The 16,886-nt window shown below is 32.6% G+C and overlaps 1 protein-coding gene across 3 annotated transcripts in view; it reads left to right on the top strand.

Annotated features, from left to right (window-relative positions):
* The window catches only part of dysf (neuronal PAS domain protein dysfusion), a 592,650-nt gene that overhangs the window by 176,111 nt on the left and 399,653 nt on the right, over window positions 1-16,886 (top strand). The gene's annotated exons all lie outside the window — the stretch shown is intronic.

Genomic DNA, 16,886 nt, shown 5'->3' with positions numbered 1-16,886 from the left:
CGCCAATCTAGTTCCATAATAGTTAACTATCTACCCCACTTAAGTGTAGAACTGATTGACTCAACTTTTTAAAATATTTTGTGAGCAAATCATAAAGGTGTGGAAAGAAAGGGGGGAATAAATATTTGACAAAATGAAAACATGCTTCAGAGAAATAAACATATGAGCGGAGTGGTGATGCATCAATTGCAAATCGAATTATTTTGACGAGAGCATGTAGAGTGTTGTTCAAAATGGTCCGAGTCTTTTTTTTTAAATCTTCCTATAAGTGACATGGTTACGGTCTTATTTTATTGCAAGTATACCTGAAGAATTTGGTACAACCTTTGTTTTTAATTTCTTAATTGAAGTGAAACATACGTAATTATTAAACTATATTTTATCCTTTACATAGGGTGACCAGACTTCCTGTTTCCAACGGATTTTCCCCAGTTTTTTCAGAAACTCGTATGGTGTCTCGATAAAAATATAAACGATAAGCAAAATGTCATGTAAAAAATAACATTCAGGACGTAGTTACGTAGTGTAATTTTTATGTTTTCTTAAGCTTCATAGTTGAGTCTTCGTTTGCAAATATTTGACAATATTATAGTATAGTTTTATGTTTTTCGAACACATCATTACACAGAAAACTTCACGTTTCAACATTCGTTAATCGAAAGTTACTTCTTTCTCATTAGCTTGAATAACGATATAATATCAATGGCTATACGTATGTGGAATGTAAAATTATACCAATTTCCCAAATTTCCTGGCTTTCCTTCTCTAAATTTGAGGAGTATCTCCATTTGAACTCGTAACTTTTACAAGAATTTTGTTTTGAAAGGTACATTATTATTTTTAATACTATTCCTCTCAAATTTCAAAATGCAGAAATTTAAAAACAAAAAAATGTTCTTCGTATTTTGGAACCGTCATTTCATCACTAACTTGTATGGGAACTATCACTTCATATTTTTATTATTAGAAGTCAATATCTAACAATAAATGATATATGTAAATAATAGAATAATTACTATACGAATAAATATAATTTAGTAACATTTAAGTTATACGAATTTTCAAAGCTAGAATAAGTAGTATTTACTTAGATATTGTGTTACACTTATTGCTGATACCTTTTCATTAGTTAGTAAACACATATAACTTTTTCTTTTATCTTAATGTACAATTAAATTTTTGTCACAAATTGGTAAAAAAAAAATTTAGAAGTTCATTTATGTCACGTCCGAGAACGTAAAACGCATTATTGTGTCAGTAATTTCGCAGTGTGGTGTCTGTATTTTTATTAGTATTACTTTAGCACATTTCAATACTGATGTAAGTGAGTTCTTTACTGGTCTGCCTCCGCTCAAAATTATAACATTAAACATAATAATTACACAAAAAGAAAAATATAATAATTGTATGTTTCATTATTTATTTACTAGTTACACTTCACTCACTTGTTTTTATGACTGTTATTGTTATTATTGCCACAAAAACAAGCATGCTTCTTTTCTTATATATATACGTATATTTATATAAGCTACTGTCATTAACCATTTAACTTTTTTACGTAGTCTACTATTTTTTTATATCCGAATACGTCATTAGGAAACATTACATCAATTTTATTGCAACCCTGTAACATGTCTGGGAGTTGCACTAAAAAAATTCTTATCATTCACTACACTCCTACGTATTATGATTATGCGTCGAGATGTATTCTTAGCATGCAATCAGACTATGTGGATGCAACGGACCACTTAGTTTGTTATTTCTGTATGTATGTGTATATATGTATACATGGTATAAAATTCTACCTACGAATCACTTTAATTTTCTTTGGAATTATTCATGCAATTTTCTTACTAATTTTCTAATGATTTAATAAGAAAAATATTATTTTTTACGTAAAACTCATTTAAATGAGTTTAGATGGAAAATCACAGTTGCATGGAATATGGTTGATCCATTTTCTGTACAATTTTCGGTTCATATGTTTTAATCTCTTTTTAACGATTCCATTGCCTTTTTTATATTTGAGAATGTTATGACTTGAATTAAAGTTAAATAGTGGTTGCTATCTTGCAATATTTTGATTAACCTTCAAGAATAATGTATGAGAATAGGAATGGATGTCTCAGACTCTAAAGAAATTATAATGATTTTCTCATTGCTCGAAACTTCGGAAGTAACAATCGTATCTGAATTGCAAGTTGAAATTTTATATTATCGCTGATTTCTTGTTTTATTACTGTTCTTCGTAATATGTTTTTCTTCGACATTCTTTTAATAAAGTTTTCTCTTCCTTACTCTTTTATATAATTTTCTTTCTTCCTCCACTTTTAAGTTTTTCTTTTTTTCCTTCTCTTCTTACAAACTTTTCAATCTGCATTACCCTTTTCATAAATATTTAACTTCATTCCTACAATTTTTATAAATTTTTCTTCCTTTATTTTTACACTTTATACACTTTTCTTCCTTTATTCTTACACTTTTATAAACTTTCTCACCTTTTATTATTTTTCTTATTCTTTACTTCTGTTATAAACTTTTCTTTATCCTCTTCATTAACTTTTCTTCCTAATTTTCCATTTTAAAATTTTAGTTTCTCCCTTATCCTTTTTATAATTGTTCTTTCTTCCTTATTTTTCGTAAACTTTTCTTCCTTTTTTGCACTGTTCATATTTTTTCCTGCTACTCCCTTTTTAAACTTTTTCCCTTACCTTTTTGCATTTTCTTTCTTCCTTATTCATTCTATAAATTTTCTCTCTTCCTTATTCATTCTATAAACTTTTCTCTCTTCCTTAACTAGTTTAAAACTTTTCTCTCTTATTTGTTATATTTATAAACTTCTTTTCCTTTCTCAAGCTGATTATGAACTTTCCTATCCTCCTTACTAATTTTATAAACTTTTCTTTCTCCTTTGGCCTTTAAAAAACTTTTCTCCTTCTTTACTCTTATTTAATTTTGTTTTCTTTTTTATAATTTTATTGACTTTACTTTATTCCTTATTCTTTTTATAAACTTCTCTTCCTTTCTTACCTAACCCTTTTTGAAACTTATGTTTCTTCCTTACATGTATTCATATGAACTTTCCTTTCTTTATTTCTTCTATTAACTTTTCTTCTTTATTCATTTTTGTAAACTTTTCTTTACTATTTTCATGAACTTTTTATACACTCTTCTTTGTTCCTTACATTTTCATAAACTTTTCTATCTTCTTACCCCTTTTAATAAAATTTTATGTCTGCCTTTCTCTTTTTATAAAATTTCTTTTTTGTTACTTTTTAAATATTTTTTCTTTCTTAGTTATTTTTTCCTTAATTTTTCTTTTTTCCTTACACTTTTTATTGACTTTTCTTTCTTCCTTACTCTTTTCATAATTTTTCTTTCTCCCTTATTCATTTCATAAACTTTTCTTTCTTCTTTGCACTTTTTATAATTTTTCTTCCTTCTTTACCCTTATTTAAAATTTTTTCTTTATTTTCATAAATTTTGTGAGAACTGGTCACCCGAAAAGAGTCAAAGGAAAGATTTTATATTTAAATAGACGTCTTCATTACCTTACATTTCATTGATTTGAGCTCTAATCAACAGAAATAATTCTTAAGCCCATACGGAAATGGACACCACATTTAATTAAAGTATATTTTTTAAAAATTTTATTTGTTTACAAAAAGTCTGAAGCATCGCCTTAAAATTGAATATGAAATTCTCTTATGTAATTGTATGTTATTGATTTCTCATCAAACTTGATTAATAAAACATTTAATTGAACTCGTCAGTAGATTATAGACAATTGAATTATAACATTTAATCACAACATTAGGCATCAATTTGTTTCTTGGGAAGTAATTCTCTCACCTTACAGTTCAAATCCATTCCATTGTTTGTTTTCCTGTAATTGAATAACTGTTATGAGACGTGGGAATAAATGTGAAACACCGAACTATTTTTTTTAAGGTTTATAATACAGATATCATCTTGGAAATTTATTTACTTAATCTATACGAGGAAAATGTGTTTGCATTGAAATGAATGTAGATTTTTATGTTTCTATTTCTCTGAATTCTCTCACATATGGTTAAGTAAATATTAGGATGTATACAGTACACACTGATATCTAGTATATATTTTGCTGGTGTATAAACTTCATATTACGGAAATAAGCATAAAACATAATAGTTTCTAAATTTATATGCACTTTTTTAAAGCAGAAGGCATCTAGGTAATCCAGTGTAGCCGAGTAGCTAGCGCTTGAGTTATCGGGTTGAAATTCTAGTGGAGAATAGAATTTTGGTGTTCAATGAGCCTCCTGAGTCATTTGGAGAGCTACTTGAAAAAGGAGAATGAAATAAAATCTTTAAGTTTTACGTCCCAAGGTTAGGCTAAAGGAGACGGTGATGAGAGAAATGCGTAAAATGGTGAAATGAAGAACGTGGGAGGAAACGGGAGTACCCCGAGAAAACCTACGAGCACGGTGATTGTCCACCACAAAGTCCACACAGCGAGAGGTGGGATCGAACCAAGGACCCCAAGCACCAGAGGTGAACGCTTTATCACTGAGAAACCGCACCCCCCTGAGAGCTACTTGAATTAAGAAGTATTGAACTTCGTTCTAGATATTATTAAGAAGGGGAAGATAAACTGGTTGCGACATTGGCTAAGAAGGAACTGTGACATGAAGGACGTGCTAGAAGGTATGGTAGCAGGAAAGAGAGGGAGGGGCTAAGAAGATTACAATTAATAGATTATATCAAAACAGAAAAAGCGTAAGTGAAGATGAAGAAGTTGCCGAAAGATCGTAGAGGATGGAAGATTCTCAGCTGCGGCAAGTGACCTGCCAATAATTTCAGAATACCTATGATGATGATTATTATTATTATCATTATGAGTTTGTGCACCAACCACCCAAAATTTCATACCATCTTCATAATTTTTCAAGAACTTTGTTATGCAGTCAAATGATAGCGCAGAAAGTAACATCTGTTAGCGTAACTGTTTATTATTAGGATTATCGTGACGCACGGACTGAGACGTTTGTCGGTTATTACGTTTATTATTACTTGGTGAATATTAACTATATATATATATAGAGAGAGAGAGAAAGAGAGAGAGAACATACATTAATATTCAGATATTCAGAAAGTAAGAAATATCAAATCATTAAAATTCAAGTTCATTTCAAAGAAAACAGAAAGATCTATCCCTCTTATAAATCAAAGGGTTAAAATAAAGATGACGCAGATATTTTACACCGTAAATTAAATTAGTTTCTAGAAAAAAGAACGAAATGAGAATATTTAATGCTATTCATTTAAACATAAAAATGACTACATTTTATCGTAGGGTTCCCCACTTTTACTTGACCGATAACACATTTTCCTGTTCGCCTATGATATCGTGACTCACTTGTTTGATATTATTATTATTATTATTATTAATAATAATAATAATAATAATAATAATAATAATAATAATAATAATAATAATAATAATAATAATAATAATAATAATAATAATAATAATAATAATAATATCTATTTTAATAGTGAAACCGATTAGTTTTTATAATGACTCTATATAGCACTAAGCGTTATTGCTACCTCTGGAGGTGTTGAGTGGTACTGTCTGTCTCGATCTTAACAAATTATTATCAAATTCTTCATGATTTTTAAATTCTAAAATGTTGCTACACATCTTATGGGACTGCGTGACATAACAGTGTGTCACGACACATCGGTTGAGAACCGCTGATATAAACTATAACTGTGTAAACCTATAAGTTTCTATGAAGTAGTGAGCTTGTGTAGTAATGGCTATTGATGCTGCTGCTCGAGACGTTGACTGGTACAGTCTGATTCAAAATTGATTTTTAACTAATTATTTAATGTATCGTGATGTTTAAATTCTCGCGACCCACACTATTAGATTGCACGATACACTAGTTGGAAACCACTGCTTTATCGTATAACCAAAGGATTAACAGAAACATGAAAAGACTGCGTCACAATGCCTAGGGTTAAGCAATTCCATCTGAGATTGATTCCGGAACCGGAAAACATTCGTGCTTCTTGAGTACTTTCGACAGCCCTCAATTCATTCCAAGTCGGATAACAAAACATACTGTGTGTTATAATGTGCGTTATAATGAAGAATGAAACAATTTGTTCGCCACTTCCATGCTTGGTTCCACGTCATGTAAAATATATTTCTTTGTTATAACGTCTATAATTTTGGATCCAGACCTCGGGAACTTGCTAATGGTGACTAAGGTCAAGATTTTTATACTGTCCCCCTTGATGAGAGTTTCTTCCTCTGTCTTCTGTTTCAATGAAAGAAGGAAAGAGAAAAGATATTTTCCTTTAACCCCCATCCATGGGCGGCGATGAGGAAAAAGCAACTGTATCGCGACGAATAACACGCACCTGCCATAACAAATTGGCACATCAAGCAATAATTAGAAAGAAAACCATAAACTGTTCAAAACAAAAATTTTTTGCTCAAAAAATGGATGTAAAATAACGTAAAATGAAAGAAGCACGGGAAGGACACGGCATAATTGTCGCCAGCATTTTTTAAAGCAGTTCTTCTTTTCCTCTGCGGCTTGCAGTTTGTATCAGAATGCAATACATTAACAATGTAGTGTGCAAAATGTCTTTAAAAAACTTCTTAAGAAAATGACAATGATTTATCAATCAATTATTCCATTATATTGGTTATTTTTTTAAGTATAACTGTACGATTAAACCTGATAGAGAGGCTCAGTCGAAAACGTGTAAAACCTTTTTCAGGTCAGGATGGTACCTAACTTCAGATCCCAGACCGCCTCCTTCCTTTCCCAATCCTTTCTTCCTTCCCTTTCCTCGGATAGTGTGATTGCCGAGGGGCGTCATCTCTCATATGTGACGGGCTAACATGGTCACAGATGCCGGAAGCTCAGAAATCTAATTCCTAATCCTATGTATACGATTAAGGTTCTCGCTTCGCAACCAGGAGTTACTGCTTTCCACCCCGATAACCGGCTATCCTAAGTGAAAGTCCAGCAAGATTTTCCTTAGTCTGTCTCTCTACTCGAAGTTACAAAATCTGCTCGACTTCATTCTCAACAGAATCAACATGAATGCTGCTATCTTCGAAACGTGTTCAAGTAAGCTTTCCTTTTACCAGAACAATGTACTCGCGAATTTTAGCTGCACAAATTTGAACGAAGCGGTACCAATAAAAGTGCATAGCAGATATATCGCAAATATAGTGCATAATTCATTCGCAATAAAACTGTAAAGCAAAGGAGGGACTATGCCCATCGTCCGTCCTACTGGACGTTAGGTGCACGATGAGCTGAGCCCGTCGCTCGTCCGGAAAGTGTTAATTCTAGGAACCCCAAGTTATTTTAGGTTACAGGCCATCCCTAAGGGGAGTGGAGGTCCTCAAACCTAATTATTAATATTACTTTATAATTAAAGATAAATTGGTTATTTTAAATTTTCTTAGCCTGTAAACTTACATGTACTGTCGTACATGAAACACGTAAGATTTATTTCGTTTTTTCTACAGGAAACTACAGTATTCTTTGTTTAATACTATGACTCATAAAAACACCCACCTGCCGCCGATAGTACAAAATAATTGCTTGATTGGCCAGTATAGCCAGGTACATACTTTATTGATTTCGTAGACATGAGAGATAAAATTATCTTTCTTATTCTAGCCAGATAACAGTCTTATACTTAAATTACATTTGTTATGTTATTCAAATGACATGATTTCAGTAATTACAAGGGAATGGGTCTACTCTAAGATCTAGTCTTATTTAAGAACTAATTTTTTATATTACTATAGTAAATTGTCTGAGAAATCGCAATTAAGAAATAACTAGAAGTGAACCAGTAATTGATAATAGTTTGTTATCATTTTTAACAAAAACTACCATGTGAATTTGAGGAGCCTCGTTTGAGAATCCTAGAGTAAATAGAGATCTATTTTTCGAAAGAGGTACTGGTTGTAATCATACGTGAAGGTAAAAATGGAATCAATTCTTGGGACAATGAATTCATTTCAAATCTACTACTTGTTTTCGTTCTATGTTAATAAACGTTGAAAGCAGAAATGGTTGATTTCTACCATTTCCGGATTGAATAAAGAGGGGATGGAACCTATTCCTGACACTGATTCCACATTTTTAAAATAATCTCATTTTCACTTATTTTTTAGTTTTAATACTTCTTGATAGCCAGCCAGACGGACAGTCAAAGACGTTCTATAAGACTTTTTATCCATATGCAAGCACTGAAAAACCGTTACAATAATTAGACACGTGAATTATTGTTCGAATTAAGACGTCCTTAGAAGGAATGCTTAGGACAGACAAACGACAAGTATCATTCATTACACTGAAAAGTACGTACTTTAAACACTAGATTGTCTTCTTAAGTGACCAACTCTACCCTAATTGCGATAAATTAAGCTTCTATTTCCTACAACAAGAATTTGGTACAACGACGAAGATAATTACTAGCATTCACTATTACTATTACCCAGTGTGAACCAAAAGTCATTCCTATCACCGTTTTGTTCTGAGAAGACTGCACACATTGAATCAAAAAGTCATCAGTGTTACGGTTTTGTTCTGAGAGAATTGCACACAGTGAATCAAAAATAAGCTCTATCACTTTCTGCTTTGAGAGGATTAACACGGACAAAGTCGCTGCTATCACCTTTTTGTTCTAAAATTACACACAATGAATCAAATAATCATATCTATCAGCTTATGAGGATTGTACATAGCGAATCAAAAGTCACGCCTATAATCTTTTTATTCTGAGAGAATTGTACATATTGAACCAAAAATCATCCCTACGACCTTTTTGTTTTGAGAGGAAAGCACCAATCAAGAGGTAAAAATTTTTATAGTAATGGTGGGAGAAAAACATTCTCTGCATGACAACTACTAATTTTGATTTTCAAAAAACGAAAAAAAAAATACATTTTACATTAACACACGAATAAATGGAAAATTTGTGTTGCCGCCCCTTAATTATTATATATAGTAAATAGGCTTTTAGAGTGTATACTGACCTGCGTAACATATCTTTCCTAATTCTAAAGTTTCCAGTGCAAGAGAAAAGTCACTTACGTAAAAGTAATAATTAAACAATAATTTTAGTACGGTTGGCTGCTAAAAAATAATCAGTGCATTTTTTGTTCTCTTGCAACACTTTTTTTGGGTGCAGATTTCACCATCGTATGTGGGAGGAAAAACAACTACAAATTAGTACATATTAACTTGTTTTCTCTGAATGGGCACGTTTTTTCTTACTTTTTTATGTCAGTGTTTGATATGGATTAACCAGTATCTTCTATCATGAAATTAATATTATTGCAACAATTTAAAAAAAAAAAAACATTTATAGATTTCCATATTTTTTGTGTAGAAACTGGCCGGTATAATAATAATAATAATAATAAACAGCAAAATTTAAAAAAAAAAAGATTTGGTGTGTATCTTACAGAATAAGACGTATAGGTGGGAGAGCGTATTAATATAGTATATGCGTAGGTGTTTAATGCTGTTAAGCTCTACTTGCCATGGTAGGTGTCCATTTATTTCACATATCACTAGTCATATGTTAAGAGAAACGTCTCGCTTTACGAACTTCTACTGGCGGCAGGTAGACGAACTTGTCCTTCGGATTCTTTTTTTAATTAACGAAATACAAATATATTTTATAGAATGTTCTAGCTCTCGATAGTTAGCAAAATAAGACACATATGACACTCCATTCATCTCCTAGAGATTTGATTTGATTTCATTTTCAGTGTGACATCTCTTTCAACAGCGAGGCCATGTGATACGGCACCTTCAGCTTAACGCGGTATCCGAACTATATGAGCTCCCACAAGGAATCGAACCCGGATCTCCCACGCCAATTTAGATGAGACTTAACAAAGAATCACCAGTCTCATGGAATTTGTATATCGACCGAACTTAACCAAAGCATAGAGTTAAATTGTATATAAATATCTTCCAAGTGCAAAACAGAATTGAGCTCTGGGATGCAATGTCCGGATTTGAATATCGAAAACCAATATCGAGAAACTTTAATCGATATTTCGAAAAATCGAAATATTGATCAATAATTTTTTACTCGAAATTCGATAATTTCGATTGATCGATAGGCTATTGAACTATTGCACAGCCTTATGTGTTTATACATCGAAACAAATGGGCGAATAGATGGACAGACATCCCCAATCATCTTTTCGACGTGTAGGAGCCATGAAACGTTCTACAATTATGCACCAACTCTCAGGAAAACGGTGATGATGAGATGGATGATAATTGTGGTCTGAAAAAAAGTAGAAGAAAACGGGAAAATCTTGAGAAGACCCAGTTGCATAATGTTTGTTTACCACAAAGTTCATTTGCCGCAGGCCGAGATTGAACCAGAGACTTCACGCACCAGAGATGATCGCTATAACACTGAGAACTGCAACCTGCAAGTAACGTATGAATATCGCTTTAATTTCAACAGTGTAATGCCTACAGCAAGGTACGGAGAAGGTAACGTCACTGCTTGGGGATAGTTTACAGAATACCAAGTTGATAATTTAGTTTAATTAATGGAATAAGGCACAAAAGCGTGTTTCACAACGTTTAAGTGAGGCATAGATTTCCATCAGAAACGCATATTTAGAGCAGTAACTTTGTGTCACAAGAAGATTACCATCCAAAACATTCTTCCAAGCTATGTAGTAATTATTTGCAATGCAGAGAAGACGTTTACATCAACAACAAATGGAATAGTCGCCACAGTCACCAGATTAATTACCAATCGAGCTCTTGTAAGACGAACTTGACAGAACAGTCTGTAATTAGATAACAATAAATACTGAAAGTCTTGGAAAGTTTCCTCAGAGCTATTAGAGTCGCATAGCTTCGCAAAAGTTGGATAAATAAATAATAAAAAGAATGATTTGAATTCGTGAAGCTCTTATCAAGGCTAAGGCTCGACATTGCATTGAACGCTAACATACTCAATAACTTAGTTTCACTATTCTTAGTGAAAACAGGATCATATGTTCTAATTTCTTTATATAAGCAATGATGTTTATTTTACCTAGGTACATAACAAATCTAGCAAACTGGATTTTTGTATAGATATGTGTATTTTTGTTTGGAAAACTGTGAGAAATCAGCAGTGTGCTCAGTTGGAATATATATAACACATTCTGACTCCATTCTATTGTTGAGACAACGAGTTTTATCGCTGTATCTCCTAGAAGGAAGAAAACATTCATTAATTGGCGAATTAAGCTGCTTTCGTGATATTTCTTATTTGAATTTGGATAGTATACATCATAGGCAATTAATGAAACTCATCCAATTACTGATCAATTTGGTAGAACTCAGTACGGATATGAAATATATTATTCTGTGTAGGTCTTTGGATCCTAACTAATGGGCTATCAAATTTGACGTTTGAACTTGTTCAAATTTTCGCATAAAAATTTGGTCTTTCTAAAAATATTTTCTTTTTCAGTAAAAATTTGCGTTTAACTCTTGGTAGTTTGTGTAGGTACTACCTTTAAACTAGTATGCATTAATTGTAAATTTGAAGCAAAACGATCAATCATTATTGATTATTCATAGAATTTTTAGTGCATTAATTGTTTTCGTGAACGAACACAACCTAAAAATAGTTGAATTTGGCGAAAAGCATAATGTCTTTGAAAAATTGTGTTCGCAGGACAAAACGTAAAAGGGCTTCGCCTTATTCCTACTGGTGAAAATTCTATTTTCCATAGTTGACAATGATAATTCATGCGCCAAATGCTTTTCCATATGGGCATCCCGTTTTTCGGTGATTATTCCTCAATGATATGTCCAATCGGGACATGAAACCCCCTTACGTCACTCAGTGCGCGCTCTCGAATCACCATTCCAAATCTGGTTAAGAACGGTTCAGATATTTTGGAGGAGTATTTCGGACAAACGAATGCTCGAAGGAGTACAGAGAAGCTTTAGTCCAATGAAGACCATGAAAAATACAATTGTAAGATAACAAAATAATTAACGGAACAAGAAGTTAAAAGCGAATGGAAGCACATTGTACTAAACCCAAAACATGGCAATTTTTCTAAAACGAAGAAACCACATGTTACCTAAGAATTCAGTTTGCATCCGAGGGACGAGGATTTTATATTTATCTATCTATCATTTTATAGAATTCAAAAAAAAAAAAAAAAAAAGGTTACTAAACTTCAAGTAAATTTACAATAATGAAAAATGAAATATCATTAAAGAAATGTTATATCAAGATTATAAAAGCTGCTTTTCACATTGAAGTAGCTGTTTCAATAATTAATATTCCCATGAAAAGGAGAAAAATAATTATCTAGTGGAAATGTATAGAAATAATGGATGATTGAGAAAAGAAACAAGAATGAAAACAAAGTATTGAGTATTAATGTTAATTTCGAAATGACGATGTTGAGAAAATTGCAAATTTGATTTCCTAATAAGATACTTTATGAATCTGTTCACGTTTCAAAATGAACTAGGAAAAGTTGTTATGTTTCATTAGATATTAGTCAGGACAAAAAAAAAAACATATAGGCTATGGTCCTTTCACCACCATAATTGATTTTTGAAAATTTTCTCACAATAACATTATATACAGCTAGCGAATAACAGAGAATAAATAATCCAACGATGATGGGCGACCCACAAGGAATGCTAATGGAGCCACCATCCAATGAAACTCCTTGTTAACTGTCGACCTGATTAACAGTTACGAGACAGATTAATCAAAGGGTTCGGTTGCAAAGTGGTTGGTTCTTTCTTTTCTTTATTCCTTGCTTCAATAAGAAACCTCTTCATTTGGAGCTATTCAGAAAGAGAATTAAAAGAAATATCATGTTGCTTTTTTATCTTTCCTTAGCGTGGACTAAATTCTATAGAGGTAGAATTGCGAATGTTATCTGCGTAGTATGCATCAACCTGTAGCTGAAGAAAAGAGTAAATATGGTGAGTGACGCATGGAGCCAGTAAAAACACCAGAACTTAAGCTTTACAGTTTTGTTATACGACGTGTGGAGAACTAGTGCACAAAACGAAAAAAAAAAAATATTTGTTTCGTAAACAAATCTTCATCAGTAAAGTTTCATTTAAGAATGAGATTTCGAAATAAAATAAAATTGAAACAACAGTAATTTGTTTAAATAAAGAAAAGGAAAAGAAAAGAGAGTGTTACTCCTGTGGCTGGGTCCTGTCCCAGTATGTGTTCGATTCTTTGTGGGTATCAGAAATTTGATTAACACAGCAATGTAATTTTAAATATACTTGACTTAAAGAGCTATGTACTCTGGTGTAAATAGCCAAGATAGCAAGGAAGCGGTTCGATGTGTTAATCACATAAAACCTAACTAACAAAATGTCTGGTTAATAAAATTCAATATTCTTGTATAGTCCGTAACATGAGCATGTAAGTTTATTGTGAAACTACGCCTAACAGTGCAGGGAATCAACATAACGTCTAAGTGGCACGAATCACGCCAGGATAAATCTCGGCGTCCTCCTCTGTACACTTATTTAGGAGCAAAAGACTTCGTCGTTTCACAATAAACTTACAAGATCATGTTGCAGGTTTTTTGCTGCGGACTGTACACAAAGAAAAGTGATTTAGAGTTAATTAAATTTCATATTGTTTTCGTGAAATTTGTTGCTATAATAAACCTGTTGTTTGTAATACGTACAGGAATGATATACTTTAACCATGTATATTAAAATACTAGAAAAGTTTATATGTTTGTGACCATTCCTTTCGATAATGAGATCTCGAAAACCACAAGTGCTAGAAACGTGCCATTTTTGCGAATTGATTCCAAATTTTGTGTAGATTTGGCAATTCTCATTCAAATAAAAAAAAACTTTTTCTTTATGTTTCTATTCCACATTTTAGGTGTCGTTTTGCCCCATTTGGCCCTAAGAGTTTAATATTGCAACTAGGTTGATACCCTGTGAAAGGCAATCTATAAAGGAGCTACGTATAGTGGGTTGATGGACATTTCAGGCGCTTTGCTTTAATCTGAATGACAAAATCTATTACAGGCTGGCAACTTTGAAGGCTTGTGGACCGACAATGAGGCGTACTCGGATCTGGAATTATAAGAAAAAAATATTTGCATTTGGCATCATCTATTACTTATCCAAGTTCGCCACAAACTTCCCTCAATATTCTATATATTAAAATACTACATTTATATGCTTATCTATAGCAATTCACTCCCTATAGTCCTTTATTTCTATTCCTAAAGGGATTTGCGCAGATATAGTGAAAAGTGGGAAGAAGGTTCACGCTCATATTAGAACTGTGCACTGTGTAGATAGGGCAGGTTCAGCTAGTACATTCTTAGGGCGAAAAATGGTAGAGCATTCACCTCTGGTGCTTGGGATCCCCGGTTCGATCCCAGCCCCCGCCAAGTGAACTTTGTGGTGGACAAACACTGTGTGCGTGGGTTTCCTCAGGGTTCTCCCGTTTCCTCCCACTTTCTTCATTCCACCATTTCATTCATTACTCATCATCACCGTCTCCTTTAGCTTCACCGGCATAGCCGTGGGACGTAAAACTCAAAAATTTCATTTCATTTTCTCAACTCTGTTACATACCTGAAGCTTCCTTTATTTTCTGGATAACCCTCGTACGTACTGGAAGATCATTGTTAATTTCACAATTCATTGATTGTCAATTCATTTACTCTTTAAATGCAATACTTGAATATAATGGCATAGAAAGTCCACTTCAAAATTCCTTTGATATATAGAACTTCCCCCTTTTATACTATATCGCTACTATTGCGTTTAGGTTTAAACGTAGTTGCCCTCTTGAGGTGTTTCTTCCAAGTATGAAAGCCCATTCTACTCAATATATAAGCTCAATGCTGTAGTTGGGAATCCTACCGCTAATAGCTGATTAGCGGTGACCTACAGACACGCTGGCATAACTAATCGATGTTTTCGAAAAATATCTTTGTTAGAGGATTTCGAATCCCAATAAACGTTACAAGATTAAGGGAAAACGATAGTCAAGGCAAGTGAATGATGATGGAAGAATTGATGGAATGAAAATGTGGGTGGAAACGGGATTGCTCTGAGTAAACATACGGATACGATATTGTCCACCACAAACTTACTTGGCCAGGGATCTAATCAAGGACCTCACACATCAAATATCCGTAGCTTCAGTTATCCGCACACTAAAAAGAAGCAAGTTTGTATACATTCAGTTTTGAACAAATGTAAACAATTTCTTCAATTTTAATTTGAATCTAGATGTATTATTATTATTATTATTATTATTATTATTATTATTATTATTATTATTATTATTATTATTATTATTATTATTATTATTATTATTATTATTAATGGACCGGCAATCCTGCAGAAGGAAAGTTGAGTAACAGACTTCACAAATATTAAGCGAAAAGGGTAGGAACATCTGCCAATCATTTTGAATTCGTTAATCTGTTTCGTCAGCAACTAGTACTAAAATAGTGAAAACATTTTTATATTTTTTGAAGAGTGATTATTTGTATAAATAATTCACCATCTGTGTTTTTTAGATAAAGCACAGTACATTATAAGAAAAATAAACCTGCACGGTACGTCCTTTCCTTTGTTAAATAATCGATTCTCAATGGGAAACTCGGTCAAAAAAGTGTAATAGCTTTTTCAACCCAGCCATTCTGAGTATGGTTTTCCTCATCCACACCAGGTAATTGTTGTGATGGTACCTAACGTAATTGCCCCAGGACACTTTCTTCCTTTCCCTTCCTTTCTTCCACACCAATTCCCGGGGTTCGTCATCCCTTATACATGAGAAGCCAATATGACCATATTCGTAGCAGTCGGAAGCCGAGAAATCTAATTCCCTATCTTTATCCTTTCTTTAATAAACGTATTTTGATTATTCGCACAACCTTCGGTTCCAACTAATGCGAATAATGACTCTCTACTGTAAAATGTTTTCCAATGCCAAGGGGGGCAATCGACCCCTATTGCCCTCCATACTGACGCCCATGCTTATTGAGAATACTCACAGATCGTTAAAGATTTAATTTTATTTTTTCATAATAAAGTACTTTTATATCATGCGATAATCTCGGTGTATAAACATTTTTGTTGTGTAGCTCTAGCAAAAGATTACGTGTTATGACATTTGTACTATACAAGGTAAATTATAATTATAGTTAAACGAAGTTCTAATAAAACATCTATCTAGTATTTTTTTTTAAATAACCGAGGCATTCATTATTATAACTTCCTTAAAATTCTGCCCTCGTACTACGTATTTCCAAATTAATTCATCTCACATGTGTTCAGCGGCATCATTGGGTGGTTAGTTTGTTCTCAAATGAAATCTAATGTCTTCATCAAGCATTGCTAACAGCAAATTATTTTAATAATAACGACGAGATTAAGAAGTATACCAAGACAATCAATCCTGGAGTTTTTAATTTCTTTTTAATATTTCCAGGCTATTGAGGTATTCATTTCGTGTTACTTAATTTTTATTACTTTCATTATTTTTTTATAGTGCGTGCGTAATTTTCATATAATATCAAGTATATTAACTTTATATTTGATGTTATCTGATTTGCGCTTCCTTTTCCGTGTTGTAAAATTGTAGTTAAGAATTATCCAAAGATATGGTGCATTATCCAAGCTAATTTCTGTTAATTTTATTTTATTTTATTTTATTTATGTGCCCTGTTTCGTTTCTTTACTACGAGAGGTTTTATTTTGAATGTGTGGCTAAATCTAGAATGTTGATTACGAGTAGCCTGGACACTAACGCTCTCATCTTTGGTGCGAGCGGTCCCGGGTTCGATTC

Source organism: Thermobia domestica, chromosome 5, assembly GCF_964235325.1.
Source record: "Thermobia domestica chromosome 5, izTheDome1.hap1.1, whole genome shotgun sequence".
Classification (NCBI taxonomy): domain Eukaryota; kingdom Metazoa; phylum Arthropoda; class Insecta; order Zygentoma; family Lepismatidae; genus Thermobia; species Thermobia domestica.
The sequence above is the reverse complement of the archived record's forward strand: the minus strand, read 5'-3'. Positions and strand labels throughout refer to the sequence as shown.